Below are 15,550 nucleotides of genomic sequence, written 5' to 3'. Positions count from 1 at the left end.
CCTTGTCTCGTCAGAGCAGCAGGAGGTGCAGCCTCCTGGCCTCCGGGATAGCTACCAACAGGTCAAAAAGGTCCCCAAATAAAATGTGGTGTTTGGAAAGTACAGCGTGTGGTGAAATCTGTTGGATGGGACCTGGGCTCTGATCCTGGGACCGATGGGTGATCCTGGGCTCCACGCATCACAGAATCCTAGGAGTTGTCCAGGCTCCATTTTCTCGCCACTCCTGTGATTGTAGAGGCAGAACACTGTGTATCCCTGCGGTGTCACAGTCAGGCTGCTCAGTGGCAGCTTCCCTCAGAGACTTTGGGGAAAAAGACAGAGCTGTCTGTGGTTTGATGATTCTCATGTAGACTGAGTCTGAGCAGTGCTGTGGAGCTCCAGCTTTGTGTGCAGTTCTGGGTGGTGTCCTGCAGAGGAAGAAGAGTGTAATGTATGCTGATGAATTTGTATTCCTAACCAGTAAAATTCAGGAAAAGAATTGAACTGAGTAAGAAGTGAATGTGGGGCTAAGCAAAGCAGTTGAGACATGTAATTTTTCCACTGAAACAGTGTGAACAAAACAAGGCCCTAACAAGGCTACCTTCTGTCTCAGAGATAATTAAAAGTGTAGGTCCTGTTCTTAAAACAAGGCACTGCCAAGGCTAACGGGGCACCGAAGGAATGCGAACATCTGCACAAGAAGAACAAAAAGATGTCACAACCAGCAGATGAGGGGAAAGTTATGGCTAGGGTCTGATATCACCTTGTAGCAATATAATGAAGTCAGCGAAACCAAGAAAGGCAAAAACTTCAAGCTTGAGGAAGACTTCTTACTTCATCCAAAGACCCCCTGACGACCCCCAAAACCAGACTCCGCCCAGACTCTGCCTATGATGAATATTATAATGGCATGATGTAATCCTATGAATACGTATGTAAACCCACCTCCTTTTGAGTATGCAGAGACTTGTAAGCAATAAAAGGTAATTCCAGAGCTTTAAGTGCGTGCGTGTGAGTGGAGCGGAGACTGCCCACGCACCCAGCGCTGTTTTGCTTATTGCAATTTTATTAATTAAATTAAACCAGTAACAGAATATTGAGTCTCGGTCATTTATAACAATAGGAACTGTTGGTGCCCAACTCCTCTCTGTGCAGCCCCTGAGCACGCAGTGTCCTGGCTGAGTCCCCTCCGTGTCGGAGCCCCGCAGCAGCCCCGGCCACGAGCAAGAAACACTGTGTTTGGAGGGTGGAAATGGAAGGGTTATTATTTAGAGAGGAGGGCAGTGTTTATCTTGGGTGCAGGTTAGAGCCTGGAGCTTCACTGGGCTCGTTGGATCTCCAGGAGTGTCCTGGTCTGAGAGGAGCAGGAGAAAAAGGTGCCTGGGACAGGGCAGTGTCAGGTGCTGACGTGGCAGTGAGAATGGGGAGCAGCTGTGCCCCTGGGGTGGAGAGGAAGGTTCAGGCGACCCAAGTGGGCTAATGCCAGTATTCCTTCCCATGGTGCTCTGTATGAAACGGGTCTGAAAAGAATCCCCTGGTGGCTTTTCTGGCTGGTGTGTTGGCTGGGTTGGGGTCTGTTTGTTTCGTGCTGCATGCTGTGCTGCTGCTGCTGCCGCTCTTTCTTGTTTCTGTGCTGTAGAAGAACAGAGTTCATGGAGACAGGTGGTCTTCTGCCTTGCCAGTCAGGACCAGTTTGGTTGCTGTAAGGCTGTTGGGGTCTGTCACTTGGGCAGCCCTCCTCTCTGCTGCTGAGTCCAGTGGGGGACAAGTGTGGTGGAGCCAGGATTACCAACTGAGGAGGCAGTTTCCATATTTATCTGTGTTGTACATCTTTGTAATTCACTCTCCCTATTCCTTCTTCATGAAATTTGTGCTACTGCTTTTCTTCCAACCTTTAAGTCTCTCTCCCTCATTCCCTTTTTCCTCTTCCCCTCAGAAGAAAGTGGGGGGTTTAACCAGGGGACAGTTGCTCTCGTTTTCCCTAAAAGAGATAGTGGGACCCAGCCAATCCTGTAAGCAGGGTTGTGCATGTCCCCTGTGCTTAAGGTGAGGTGCTGGGGCAGCCTGGGTAATAAAGGCTCATCCTCATTGTTGCCCAACTTGCTCTATAGGATACAATTTGTTCTGTAAAGCTCTTTAGTCTGTTTGTTTCTTCTTGACTGGGGGTGCTGGGCAAAGGGCACTGGCTTTGTGTTGTCTGACCCCACTGCTCTGTTCTGCAGTAAGCTGGGCAGTGGCTCTACCAGGTTACCTGTGGCAATCCCTACTGAACTGACTTACGGTTTGGTTTTGATCTCTTTTTTACTGAGAAACGACACATCCTCCCTTCATGCCAAGCTGAGTCCATCAGATTTGGGAGGTTTTGGAAGTGGCTGTCCCTCTTTCTATGTGTTAATTATTGTCAATTTGTTGGCCTATTATCAGTAGGCATAGATGCAGGTGTGAGAATTCCAGCACAAGTGTGGCCTCCACTCCAGCTTTGTCAGTGGCTTTTCCTGCTGTCCCTTGGCCAGTAGTGGCCCCAGTAGCTGTCCCTGTTCTGTCAGAGCCTGCAACAAGCAGTGCTGCTTCCCCCTCCTGGCACAGGGGGACAGGGAGTGGGGGTTTGGGACCAATTCCCCACAGGTTGCCCCTGTGGTCAGGCAGTGAGGAAAGGCAGCTGAGCCCTGTGCTACTGAAGGCACAGCAAAGATGGAGCATGCGGGGGAGAGCTCCGATGAAGGTGAGAGAGCAAATCCTCTCCAAAGGGTGAGGAGAGAGTCTTCTGTAAAAGCTTGAGCAGCAAGTCCTTGTGAGGCCGCTCTTCCCTCATCACAAGGGGAGGAACTGGAGTCAGAGAAACTCAATCCTTTTTTCTGAAGGACTTGTGAAATTTAAGTACAAAGGACTCTGGCTGGCATGAAGGTGAGACACTTGTCACCTGCTTGCTTTGGTGTTGGGACGATGGTGCAATCTCCTGAAATAATAGAGAAGGCAGAGAGCTGGGAAAGCTGGCCAGAGATGGAGGCAGTGGCCAAGTGGACCGCTCTGGAAAAAAGGTACTGAGTAGCTGAGAGAGCTGGCTGCTGAAAAGGTGATTTACGGTGCCTGCGCGTGTCAGACCGGGGTGTGGTGCTGGTTCCAGTGCCTGGCCGTACACACCTGGCCCGGTTGCCAGGTGACAATGGGACCTTTGTTACATCATTGGTGACACCGCTGGACCCCGGGTCCCTTCCTAGTGCTGGGGTGGCCCTGGCTCAGTGTCCAAGAGGACAGTGATAGGATCAGACAGGAGCAGAGAGCTGCCTAGGAGCCCTGAGCCATGTCTGGTGTTCTTGTATCTTGCGAAAGCCGCTGTGGTTCCCCAGAGGACCATGGCAATCCCCAGAGGCTGCTCAGTCCCCAGGAGAGGTAAGAGCCAGGGGCTGGGGCTGGGTGGGCACCGTGGGGTCAAATGTGAGGGCTCATGAAAGGCCTTTGTGGTTTGTCCATCGGGAGCTTCTGCCCAGCCCCTGAGGGCTGTGGTTCTTCAGAGGCTGCCCAGGAGCCTCCATCCCCGGGAGATTCCCTGCCCCGTGCAGAACCCGTCCCAGACATCTCCCTGCCCCCACGCAGCCCCCGTCGCCCCACAGGCTCTCCCCGCAGGCCGTGCAGCCTTGGGGCCAGCAGCTCTGCCACCCCCATGCCCACCCCCCATGGCCTCTCCTCCTTCCTCAGGACTGAGCAGAAGTCCCTGAGCCGGCCCCGGCTGGCCTGGGTGGAGGATGAGGTGGATGAGAGCGGTCTCCCCATCCCAAAGAAGATGGCCCAGCTGCTGGAAAGAGGTGAGTGAGGGGCCTTTGGCTGCTTTGCTGTGCTCCTGCATGGCAGTGGCTGCTGGGCACATCCCCGGCCTGATCCCTGCCAGTCCCCTCTTTGGGCCCCCCCGCCCAGGGCTGGCTCTGTCCTCGGGAGCTGGCACGGGGCTGGGTGCTAGGTAGGGCCCTTCAGTTAGTCCTGCCAGCACCTTCAGCTCCCCCTCCTCCCTTGCTTTGTTAGATTCCAATCCTGATGCCACCATCGTTCGGTGTTCAGCTGCAAAGGGCCAGGAGACGTGTGCGGATGCTCTAGAAGAGTTAGGAGAGGTACCTACAGAGACTGTCACCTGCCTTGTGCCTGCTCCAGCGTATGTTATGCTGGAGTTATGCTCCCCATAACCTTCTCTTGTTGCAGGAGCAGGACAAGGACCGTCTGAGAGTTCTGATAGCCAACCTTTGCCCCTCCACCCTCGTGAGTCTGCAGGATGTCTCGCAGGTCTGGCATTTCCAGAGCAGGTCACAGTTTCCCCCGTGCAAACCCCCCAGGGAGGCTTCTCCCCCGAAGCCCTCTGCATCCCGAGGGGTACAGAGGCACAGAAAGGAGCAGAGGCTGCAGTGGGAAGGGGCTCTGGCCACCTCCTGGCCATGACAGATTGGTGTGGGGATTCTTCCCCGAGGCTGGGAGGGACCCCAGGGACAGGAAGGCAGAGCCAGGCTTTGCTGCTGTTCCCAGGAAGCCGTGGCTATCAGTCCCAGGGTAAGGGAGCCTCTGGTCCAGACAAGCTCCAGTTCCCCTGACACCCTGTGTCACCGGGGACACAGGATGGATACTGTCCTGGATACTCTGTGGGTATCTCTGGTGTCAGTCCTTGTGTTGCCACCTCCACTCCATGGACTGAAAGGACAATGGGCAAAATCTTCCAGCTGCAGCTTGGGAAGGAGGGAGGGAGCTGGCCCAAGCTCTGTGCTGCATCTTTGGGACTGGAGCACCAGGACCTGGCCAGGGAGCCGGGGCCTTGGGCTGCTGGGAGGGGCCCCTCCCTCCCTGTGTGTGGCATCTGAGGGGATGGTTGCAGCCCAGTGGCAGCACCATCCTCCCCTCTGTTCCCTCCAGGCAGAAAAACTCTTGAGGTGCATCCACAGAAACGTGGAGGAGGTGTGCACGGAACCAGGGCAGTTCGTCCTGAGATCGGTGCTTGGGCTGCTGAGCGAGTGCTGCCCCGAGGCAACAGTTAGGAGCCTGTTGAGGATCAGTCCCTCCTGTGACAAGTATGAGCCCCAAGAGCCCTGGGGACTTGCTCTATAGCCCAGGCACAGCACAGTGGGCAAGGCAGCCCTGCTAACAGAGTGTTCTGGCTTGCAGTGCTGCGCTGGCCATGTGGGAGACGCTGCTGTCCCTGCCCAGCACTTCTGAGACAATCCTTGACAGGCTGCTCAGTGTGATCCAGGGCTGGAGACCAAACTGTGCTATCCCATCTGTGAGTGACCAGAGCAGGCCTTGCTCACCTTCAGGGCTGTTCATGGCTCCCCAGGAAAAGAGACGCAGCCCCCCCTGCCTGCCCCCGACAGCCCCCTCCTCCAGCACTTGTGGACACAGCCCCTGGGGGCCAGCAGGGACCTGCCCTGCACCAGCCCCCTTGTTCCAGCCCCCCAAGGCTGCCCCTTGAGCTCCCCAAGGACAAATACGCCACAGCAGCTTCCTTGCACTGAGAGCTGTCCCTGTGTCTTTCTGCAGGCAAGCCAGGTTCTGTACAGGCTCAGCCAGCGGCCCCGCTGTCGGGGGATCCTGGAAGGGCTCTTCCCCAGGCTCCTCATGACCCTGCTCTACAAGCTTTCCCTGGCTGCAGTGATGCTGGAGCAGGAGCAGCCTGGGGCTGATCAACCCGGCCCTTTGGGGTGCGCCATCCCCTTCTCCTGCCATCCCCCTGGGCCCTGGGCCAGGGCCCCTGCTCTGTGTGTAACTAGACCTTGCTCTGCACGCAGGTTGGCAGTGGAGGGCATTAAAGTTCTGCTGCACGCTGCTGGCTGTGAAGGGCATGTCCAGAACATCCAGAAGGAGGGCGGCTGGGACATGATGCTGCGAGCGGAGACCCTGGAGAGAGGAGTCAGATTGCTGGCCAGGTGAGAGCCCTTTGTAGCCAGCGGTGCCTCTGCAGCCCCATCCCCGGGGGCAGAGAAGTCCCCAGGCACCCAGGCCCCGGGCTGCAGCCGCAGGAGCGATCCGAGTGGCAAGGGGTGCTCCCTGCCTGGGGAGAGAGCAGGGCACTGTCAGCAAGTGGTGTGGAGGCTGTGGCTGGGGGCAAAGGCGTGTCCTGGCCTGGGCTATCCTGGCTGGGCTGGGCAGGGCAATCCCAGCGAGGCTTTGCCTGCCCTGCTCACTGCCAGCACTGCTTTTCTTGCCCTGCCCAGAGAGATGAGGAAGAGCCCAGCTGAGCAGCAAGCCTTACTGTTCCAGCACATGAAGGAGATCCTTGCTCAGAGGAGGGAATGGCAGATGAACTATGCCATGACTTTCTACACTGAGGTAAGCCTGGTGAGAAGCAGTGCCTCTGCCAGACGCTCCTGAAGCCTTCCCTCTGGCCCAGGCGGGTGCCGCCGGGTGGGCTGACAGTCCCTGGAGCTGGGACAGAGGGCTCTGCTGCCAGTCAGTCCCTGGGGCCTCCATCCAGCCCTTCCTGCTGGGGCAGTGCTCAGCACCCCCACGTGTCCACAGGCAGGGCTGCCCCCCCCAGAGGGGCTGTGTCAGCCCCCAGGCCCCAGGAGCTGCAGAGTGCCAGGGTCCTGCAGCTCTGCCCGTCTCTCACCGCTGTTGTTCTTTCAGCTGCTCGGCTGCCAGGGCCTGGGAAAGGATTGGAGTGACCTGCGCCTCCTCCACGCCTACCTGAGCCATGGCAGTCAGACAATCCGTCTGCAGGCACTCGGGGGCTTGGTGACACTGTCAGGAGATCCGCAGATGGTGAGCGAGGTGGAGTCAGGCGGAGCCGCGTTGGCAGCCTGGGGCTGGGGCACGGGTAACGCGCTGGCTTGGGCCTGGCTGAGAGGAAGGAGGTGGCTGTCAGCGGAGAGAGAGGGGTGGCCGAGCAGGGGCCACAGAGCCTTTGCTGTCCTGCTCTCTCCTTCATCCCCATCGGCATGCGCAGCGCCTGCCGGGAAGCCGGGGGGGAGGCTGGTGCTCAGCACACGGGGCGTTTGTGCCAGGCTGCTCCTCCACTGCTCCATCCTCACAGAAATTCTCTGTTTCCTCCAGGCAAGAGAAATGCGGGGCAGATCTCTGCTGGACAGGATCCTGAGGTGCCTGAAGGATCCATCCACGGACGTCAGGATGGAGGCCTTGGTCTTCTTCCAGACCATGATGGGTCAGCTGAAGCGGAAAGAGGCCAGCCCCGTCGCTCTGCTGCTGGCACAGAAGCTCCCACCCCTCTTCGGTGATGTAAGGCTGCTGTGGGACCTGACCCCGCAGAGGGGCAAGGGACAAGGACAGCTGCCCTCCAGCCCAGCCCCACGGGCAGCACTCGGGCAGGGCTGCTGCCCTCCTCACGGCCCTGGGCTCTGCTGGGAGGGCTGCTGGGCTCTGCACCCAGCATGGCTTCCCCTTGGCCTCGGCTTCTAGATAGGTGCCCCGAGCCCAGCAACCCCAGAGCATCTCCCCTCACGCTGACCACGCTAATGCTTCTGGTCGCCGTGGGTGGCGAGAGGCTGTTGCTGCAGTCACACTGTCTTCTTTCCTCCCAGGAGTCCAGCCAGGTGCAAGAGCTCTCCCTCAGCCTCTTCGGGGACACGACGAAGGCTGTGGTGGGCAGAGACAAGGCAGAGATGAAGGAGGCGATACGCGGGGTTGTGGTCTCGCTCTTCCTGCACATGAATGCTGAGAGCAGGAGTGTGGCTGAGGTAGAGAGCTGAAAGCTGAGCACCTGCTTTGCCCTTCCTTCCCTCTGCCCCAGCCCTGGCAGCAGCAGCGGCTCAGCAGCTCTTGCCCATTTCTCTTGTGCTGGCTGTGAGAGTGCCATAGCTGAGGTGGTGGCTGCCCCGTGTCCCTGCCTCGGGCATTGAAGCCCGGGCATTCAGGCTCTGTCCCCAGCTGCCTCTTCCCAGAAGTAGCTGGGGACAGCTGGCAGCCTTGCCAAGAGCAGGGGGACGACAGGTCTCCTGCTCTGAGCTGTGGTGCCAGCTCCCTCCTGCTGCTGTTTTGCAGGCCTCTGGCAAAGCCCTCCTCACCTGTGCCAAGTTCCTGGGCTGGAGGACGCTCAAGAGGGTGATCAAGAAGAAGAAGACCTGGCTGATTGGAGAGACTTTGGTGAGGACAAGCGCCAGGTGCCAGGGCCTGGGCTGGACAGGGGATGCTCCATGTGTCCAGGGTGTGAATGTGCAGCTGTTCCTGGCTGTCCCTGATCCAGAGCAGAATGCACAGCTTGGAGCTCAGTCCCCCTTCCCCTTTCCCTAAGGCACAGCCAGGGCTTCTTCTGCAGGCCCCTCTTCCCCCCAGCCCCTGGGTGCTGCAGGAGCCCCCGGCCCACCTGGGCCCTGGCAGCAGCACGGAGGGGGTCACAGTACCCCCAGGCCCCCTCTGCCTGCGGCTCTGGCTGCACCTCAGCCCCCCGGGGCTCCTGGCTGGCAGAAAGGAATGGCCTGGGGGGGAAGGGGTGGGATGGGCAGAGGGATTGCTCTGGCAGACGGGGAATGGTCTCTGCCAGCCCCATGACATGACCTCGGGCACTCTCCAGCTGAAGCAGGACAGGAGCAGAGTGGAAGACTACGTGTGCTTCAGCCTGCACTACCTGTGGGACTCTCAGGCCAGCGTGAGAGAGGAGGCCATCAGGTTCATAGGTGAGCCACAGCCCCCGGGGGACCCTCTTCTGGCAGCCCAGCCCCAGCCCCCAGCGCTGCCCTGGCACCAGGAGCAGCCCTGTGGCTGTCCCGGGCGGGGCCCTGGCCTCCCGCTGCCCTGCCCAGGCCTCGGTGGCCTTGGTGGCCGCCCGGCTCAGTGTCAGCAGCGCCCTCGGGGACTTGCCCGGGGCCATCCCCGCAGAGTGCTGGGCAGGAGGGCGTGCGGCCGAGCCGGCCGGGCCGGGGGCTGTGCTGCCGCAGTGCTGGGGAGGGGGAGGTCTGACGGGAGCTCTGTGCACAGGGACTGCTGCGCGGCACCTGGGGTGGAATCAATCCAAGCGGACGCTGGAGCTTGTGTGGGATGGTGAGTAGGGTCAGAGGGGTGCTGGTGGGGCAGGGGAGAGAGCCTGGGCAGGGTGCTGCCATTCCTGGCTCCCCTGCAGCAGGGAAAGGAGGGAGGGAGAAGCTGTGACTGTCCCATCCCTGGAAGTGTTCATGGCCAGGCTGGCAGTGGCTTGGAGCTCCCCAGCCTAGTGGGAGGTGTCCCTGCCCGAGGTGGGGGGTTGGCACTAGGCGATCCTTAAGAAGGTCCCTTCCAGCCCAACCCAGTCTGGGAGCCTGGGATTCCTGAGCAGCAGCTTCCAGCTGCTCCCTTGGTCCCAGCTGCTCCTCCTAGTCAGGTAAAGAGAGGGATGGGCTTGCACAGGAGGGGCTGTGCAGACAGCAGGGTTTCACCACTGCTGCTCTCTTTCTTTCTGTTGCAGCCCTCAGTTGCTTGGATTACGACCCTGATCCCTCAGTCAGGGCCTTAGCAGGCCAGACCTTGCACGTCCTGCAGAGCGTGAGGGAGCTGGAGAGATCAAGATGGTCCTTCCGAGGCCTGTGCTTCTGCTGATGATGAGATGGGTCAAGGACAATCTTGCTGCCCCCGTCTTCCTGACGGTACTTTCACCACCGCCCCGTCACGGCTGCTGTTCCCCAGACCCTCACGTGCACCCCTGGGCTGTGCCCGACTGTCTCTGTCCAAACGAGCGCCCCCAGAACTCTCCTGTGCCCTGGCTCTCCCAGTTAAACCTCCCTAATGTCATCCCAGCAGGAGGAAGTGGCTGCGCTGGGCCGAAGGTCCTGGTGGGAAGATGGCGTTGAGAAATTGTCCCTGACCTAAGGGCTCCTGGCGCAGACGGCAGCGTGGGAATCAAGATGGAAGAAGCAGCCCCGTGCCATGACGCCCTTTGCACAGGCAGCACCCAGAGCCTGCAGAGCACACAGCATTTGTCCTGGCCTCTCCTGCTACCTGCACATCCGCTGAGCCCTGTGAGTGCCCTGGCCCCGACTTGTTGGACAGCCATTAGGTTACCCTTCTTTAGGGTGGTGGTGCCAGGAGGCAGAGGGCAGAAGGGAGTTAGGGTTTACCTCAGCAAAAAAGCTCCTTTAAACCCTAGCACTGCTTTGTCTTCAGGGCTTTTTTGGAAAGCTGCAGGAACAGGGCAGAGTGTAAAATGGAGGGTGTTTCACCTGAAATGATGTGCCTCGTCACCAAGCACAGCTACACCAGGGCAGTCCTGGGCACAGCTGAGGAGGATGATGAACGTTTTGCTCCTCGCAGCAGTTCCTGCTGCGTGTCATGGGCATCATCAGCTGGTGCTGAGTTCTTCCAGCCCACCTCCAGGTGAGGAATTGCATCAGCATCTGGAGACTCCCAACTGATTCCAGCTCTCCCAAGCTCTGAGAAGCAGCTGCTGCATTCCTCTTCTGTCACTTCCAGGAGGTCACCAGGGTGTCTGCAGAGTTTTTGAACTCTCCCACAGAGACCTAGAGCAGCTGGATTCAGACACCCAAGCAAGATACCCTGTTGGAGGCTGTTTGGCAATGGATTCATCACCAGCGGCCCAAGAGGCTACAGGAGGTTCCAGCTGTGCTGGGCAGGGTCAGCGTCACCGTGTGGGCCCAGGTGGCTTGGGACAGCTGGGCAGGGCAGAGCTGAGCCAGAGCTGCTTTCCTTGTCTCGTCAGAGCAGCAGGAGGTGCAGCTACCAACAGGTCAAAAAGGTCCCCAAATAAAATATGGTGTTTGGAAAGTACAGCGTGTGGTGAAATCTGTTGGATGGGACCTGGGCTCTGATCCTGGGACCGATGGGTGATCCTGGGCTCCACGCATCACAGAATCCTAGGAGTTGTCCAGGCTCCATTTTCTCGCCACTCCTGTGATTGTAGAGGCAGAACACTGTGTATCCCTGCGGTGTCACAGTCAGGCTGCTCAGTGGCAGCTTCCCTCAGAGACTTTGGGGAAAAAGACAGAGCTGTCTGTGGTTTGATGATTCTCAGGTAGACTGAGTCTGAGCAGTGCTGTGGAGCTCCAGCTTTGTGTGCAGTTCTGGGTGGTGTCCTGCAGAGGAAGAAGAGTGTAATGTATGCTGATGAATTTGTATTCCTAACCAGTAAAATTCAGGAAAAGAATTGAACTGAGTAAGAAGTGAATGTGGGGCTAAGCAAAGCAGTTGAGACATGTAATTTTTCCACTGAAACAGTGTGAACAAAACAAGGCCCTAACAAGGCTACCTTCTGTCTCAGAGATAATTAAAAGTGTAGGTCCTGTTCTTAAAACAAGGCACTGCCAAGGCTAACGGGGCACCGAAGGAATGCGAACATCTGCACAAGAAGAACAAAAAGATGTCACAACCAGCAGATGAGGGGAAAGTTATGGCTAGGGTCTGATATCACCTTGTAGCAATATAATGAAGTCAGCGAAACCAAGAAAGGCAAAAACTTCAAGCTTGAGGAAGACTTCTTACTTCATCCAAAGACCCCCTGACGACCCCCAAAACCAGACTCCGCCCAGACTCTGCCTATGATGAATACGTATGTAAACCCACCTCCTTTTGAGTATGCAGAGACTTGTAAGCAATAAAAGGTAATTCCAGAGCTTTAAGTGCGTGCGTGTGAGTGGAGCGGAGACTGCCCACGCACCCAGCGCTGTTTTGCTTATTGCAATTTTATTAATTAAATTAAACCAGTAACAGAATATTGATTCTCGGTCATTTATAACAATAGGAACTGTTGGTGCCCAACTCCTCTCTGTGCAGCCCCTGAGCACGCAGTGTCCTGGCTGAGTCCCCTCCGTGTCGGAGCCCCGCAGCAGCCCCGGCCACGAGCAAGAAACACTGTGTTTGGAGGGTGGAAATGGAAGGGTTATTATTTAGAGAGGAGGGCAGTGTTTATCTTGGGTGCAGGTTAGAGCCTGGAGCTTCACTGGGCTCGTTGGATCTCCAGGAGTGTCCTGGTCTGAGAGGAGCAGGAGAAAAAGGTGCCTGGGACAGGGCAGTGTCAGGTGCTGACGTGGCAGTGAGAATGGGGAGCAGCTGTGCCCCTGGGGTGGAGAGGAAGGTTCAGGCGACCCAAGTGGGCTAATGCCAGTATTCCTTCCCATGGTGCTCTGTATGAAACGGGTCTGAAAAGAATCCCCTGGTGGCTTTTCTGGCTGGTGTGTTGGCTGGGTTGGGGCCTGTTTGTTTCGTGCTGCATGCTGTGCTGCTGCTGCTGCCGCTCTTTCTTGTTTCTGTGCTGTAGAAGAACAGAGTTCATGGAGACAGGTGGTCTTCTGCCTTGCCAGTCAGGACCAGTTTGGTTGCTGTAAGGCTGTTGGGGTCTGTCACTTGGGCAGCCCTCCTCTCTGCTGCTGAGTCCAGTGGGGGACAAGTGTGGTGGAGCCAGGATTACCAACTGAGGAGGCAGTTTCCATATTTATCTGTGTTGTACATCTTTGTAATTCACTCTCCCTATTCCTTCTTCATGAAATTTGTGCTACTGCTTTTCCTCCAACCTTTAAGTCTCTCTCCCTCATTCCCTTTTTCCTCTTCCCCTCAGAAGAAAGTGGGGGGTCTAACCAGGGGACAGTTGCTCTCGTTTTCCCTAAAAGAGATAGTGGGACCCAGCCAATCCTGTAAGCAGGGTTGTGCATGTCCCCTGTGCTTAAGGTGAGGTGCTGGGGCAGCCTGGGTAATAAAGGCTCATCCTCATTGTTGCCCAGCTTGCTCTATAGGATACAATTTGTTCTGTAAAGCTCTTTAGTCTGTTTGTTTCTTCTTGACTGGGGGTGCTGGGCAAAGGGCACTGGCTTTGTGTTGTCTGACCCCACTGCTCTGTTCTGCAGTAAGCTGGGCAGTGGCTCTACCAGGTTACCTGTGGCAATCCCTACTGAACTGACTTACGGTTTGGTTTTGATCTCTTTTTTACTGAGAAACGACACATCCTCCCTTCATGCCAAGCTGAGTCCATCAGATTTGGGAGGTTTTGGAAGTGGCTGTCCCTCTTTCTATGTGTTAATTATTGTCAATTTGTTGGCCTATTATCAGTAGGCATAGATGCAGGTGTGAGAATTCCAGCACAAGTGTGGCCTCCACTCCAGCTTTGTCAGTGGCTTTTCCTGCTGTCCCTTGGCCAGTAGTGGCCCAGGTCCCAGTTCTGTCAGAGCCTGCAACAAGCAGTGCTGCTTCCCCCTCCTGACACAGGGGGACAGGGAGTGGGGGTTTGGGACCAATTCCCCACAGGTTGCCCCTGTGGTCAGGCAGTGAGGAAAGGCAGCTGAGCCCTGTGCTACTGAAGGCACAGCAAAGATGGAGCATGCGGGGGAGAGCTCCGATGAAGGTGAGAGAGCAAATCCTCTCCAAAGGGTGAGGAGAGAGTCTTCTGTAAAAGCTTGAGCAGCAAGTCCTTGTGAGGCCGCTCTTCCCTCATCACAAGGGGAGGAACTGGAGTCAGAGAAACTCAATCCTTTTTTCTGAAGGACTTGTGAAATTTAAGTACAAAGGACTCTGGCTGGCATGAAGGTGAGACACTTGTCACCTGCTTGCTTTGGTGTTGGGACGATGGTGCAATCTCCTGAAATAATAGAGAAGGCAGAGAGCTGGGAAAGCTGGCCAGAGATGGAGGCAGTGGCCAAGTGGACCGCTCTGGAAAAAAGGTACTGAGTAGCTGAGAGAGCTGGCTGCTGAAAAGGTGATTTACGGTGCCTGCGCGTGTCAGACCGGGGTGTGGTGCTGGTTCCAGTGCCTGGCCGTACACACCTGGCCCGGTTGCCAGGTGACAATGGGACCTTTGTTACATCATTGGTGACACCGCTGGACCCCGGGTCCCTTCCTAGTGCTGGGGTGGCCCTGGCTCAGTGTCCAAGAGGACAGTGATAGGATCAGACAGGAGCAGAGAGCTGCCTAGGAGCCCTGAGCCATGTCTGGTGTTCTTGTATCTTGCGAAAGCCGCTGTGGTTCCCCAGAGGACCATGGCAATCCCCAGAGGCTGCTCAGTCCCCAGGAGAGGTAAGAGCCAGGGGCTGGGGCTGGGTGGGCACCGTGGGGTCAAATGTGAGGGCTCATGAAAGGCCTTTGTGGTTTGTCCATCGGGAGCTTCTGCCCAGCCCCTGAGGGCTGTGGTTCTTCAGAGGCTGCCCAGGAGCCTCCATCCCCGGGAGATTCCCTGCCCTGTGCAGAACCCGTCCCAGACATCTCCCTGCCCCCACGCAGCCCCCGTCGCCCCACAGGCTCTCCCCGCAGGCCGTGCAGCCTTGGGGCCAGCAGCTCTGCCACCCCCATGCCCACCCCCCATGGCCTCTCCTCCTTCCTCAGGACTGAGCAGAAGTCCCTGAGCCGGCCCCGGCTGGCCTGGGTGGAGGATGAGGTGGACGAGAGCGGTCTCCCCATCCCAAAGAAGATGGCCCAGCTGCTGGAAAGAGGTGAGCGAGGGGCCTTTGGCTGCTTTGCTGTGCTCCTGCATGGCAGTGGCTGCTGGGCACATCCCCGGCCTGATCCCTGCCAGTCCCCTCTTTGGGCCCCCCCGCCCAGGGCTGGCTCTGTCCTCGGGAGCTGGCACGGGGCTGGGTGCTAGGTAGGGCCCTTCAGTTAGTCCTGCCAGCACCTTCAGCTCCCCCTCCTCCCTTGCTTTGTTAGATTCCAATCCTGATGCCACCATCGTTCGGTGTTCAGCTGCAAAGGGCCAGGAGACGTGTGCGGATGCTCTAGAAGAGTTAGGAGAGGTACCTACAGAGACTGTCACCTGCCTTGTGCCTGCTCCAGCGTATGTTATGCTGGAGTTATGCTCCCCATAACCTTCTCTTGTTGCAGGAGCAGGACAAGGACCGTCTGAGAGTTCTGATAGCCAACCTTTGCCCCTCCACCCTCGTGAGTCTGCAGGATGTCTCGCAGGTCTGGCATTTCCAGAGCAGGTCACAGTTTCCCCCGTGCAAACCCCCCAGGGAGGCTTCTCCCCCGAAGCCCTCTGCACCCCGAGGGGTACAGAGGCACAGAAAGGAGCAGAGGCTGCAGTGGGAAGGGGCTCTGGCCACCTCCTGGCCATGACAGATTGGTGTGGGGATTCTTCCCCGAGGCTGGGAGGGACCCCAGGGACAGGAAGGCAGAGCCAGGCTTTGCTGCTGTTCCCAGGAAGCCGTGGCTATCAGTCCCAGGGTAAGGGAGCCTCTGGTCCAGACAAGCTCCAGTTCCCCTGACACCCTGTGTCACCGGGGACACAGGATGGATACTGTCCTGGATACTCTGTGGGTATCTCTGGTGTCAGTCCTTGTGTTGGCACCTCCACTCCATGGACTGAAAGGACAATGGGCAAAATCTTCCAGCTGCAGCTTGGGAAGGAGGGAGGGAGCTGGCCCAAGCTCTGTGCTGCATCTTTGGGACTGGAGCACCAGGACCTGGCCAGGGAGCCGGGGCCTTGGGCTGCTGGGAGGGGCCCCTCCCTCCCTGTGTGTGGCATCTGAGGGGATGGTTGCAGCCCAGTGGCAGCACCATCCTCCCCTCTGTTCCCTCCAGGCAGAAAAACTCTTGAGGTGCATCCACAGAAACGTGGAGGAGGTGTGCACGGAACCAGGGCAGTTCGTCCTGAGATCGGTGCTTGGGCTGCTGAGCGAGTGCTGCCCCGAGGCAACAGTTAGGAGCCTGTTGAGGATCAGTCCCTCCTGTGACAAGTATG

At 57.6% G+C, this 15,550-nt stretch overlaps 2 long non-coding RNA genes across 2 annotated transcripts; both read left to right on the top strand.

The window, feature by feature from the left end:
* The first annotated feature begins 3,606 nt into the window (after positions 1-3,606).
* Positions 3,607-5,029, top strand: LOC139802730 (uncharacterized). Its single transcript, XR_011728768.1, has 3 exons — positions 3,607-3,782; positions 3,997-4,251; positions 4,870-5,029. It is a non-coding gene; the product is annotated as an uncharacterized lncRNA (long non-coding RNA).
* Positions 5,030-14,127: 9,098 nt separating this feature from the next.
* Positions 14,128-15,550, top strand: LOC139802778 (uncharacterized). The gene is made up of 3 exons (XR_011728780.1): positions 14,128-14,303; positions 14,518-14,772; positions 15,391-15,550. It is a non-coding gene; the product is annotated as an uncharacterized lncRNA (long non-coding RNA).

Source organism: Heliangelus exortis, chromosome 14, assembly GCF_036169615.1.
Source record: "Heliangelus exortis chromosome 14, bHelExo1.hap1, whole genome shotgun sequence".
Classification (NCBI taxonomy): domain Eukaryota; kingdom Metazoa; phylum Chordata; class Aves; order Apodiformes; family Trochilidae; genus Heliangelus; species Heliangelus exortis.
The sequence above is the reverse complement of the archived record's forward strand: the minus strand, read 5'-3'. Positions and strand labels throughout refer to the sequence as shown.